Here is a 230-nt window from a genome sequence, read left to right as displayed (position 1 = left end):
GAAGATCAGACAGACAATATGTACAGTGTCACAACACAATCAAACAGACTGACAGTGACAACAAAGAACAACATACTGTAGAGAATGACAGAAACGGCATAAATAGGCACTATGTGTCAATTTGTCATAAACACATGCTCTTTACAAAGTAGTAAGGATTGTTTGCCAGTTACTTATATCAAATGTTTAAAAATCTGTTACATAAGGTACTGCTTATATCATTTCACCAT

The 230-nt window shown here is 33.9% G+C and overlaps 1 protein-coding gene across 5 annotated transcripts in view; it reads right to left on the bottom strand.

The window, feature by feature from the left end:
• The window catches only part of rims1a (regulating synaptic membrane exocytosis 1a), a gene marked incomplete at its 5' end in the record, with an annotated part of 176,268 nt that overhangs the window by 174,240 nt on the left and 1,798 nt on the right, over nucleotides 1–230 (bottom strand).

The sequence above is a fragment of the Etheostoma spectabile genome, chromosome 10 (genome assembly GCF_008692095.1).
Source record: "Etheostoma spectabile isolate EspeVRDwgs_2016 chromosome 10, UIUC_Espe_1.0, whole genome shotgun sequence".
Taxonomy (NCBI): Eukaryota; Metazoa; Chordata; class Actinopteri; order Perciformes; family Percidae; genus Etheostoma; species Etheostoma spectabile.
Note: the sequence above shows the minus strand (reverse complement) of the source record. Positions and strands in the feature narration are given on the sequence as shown.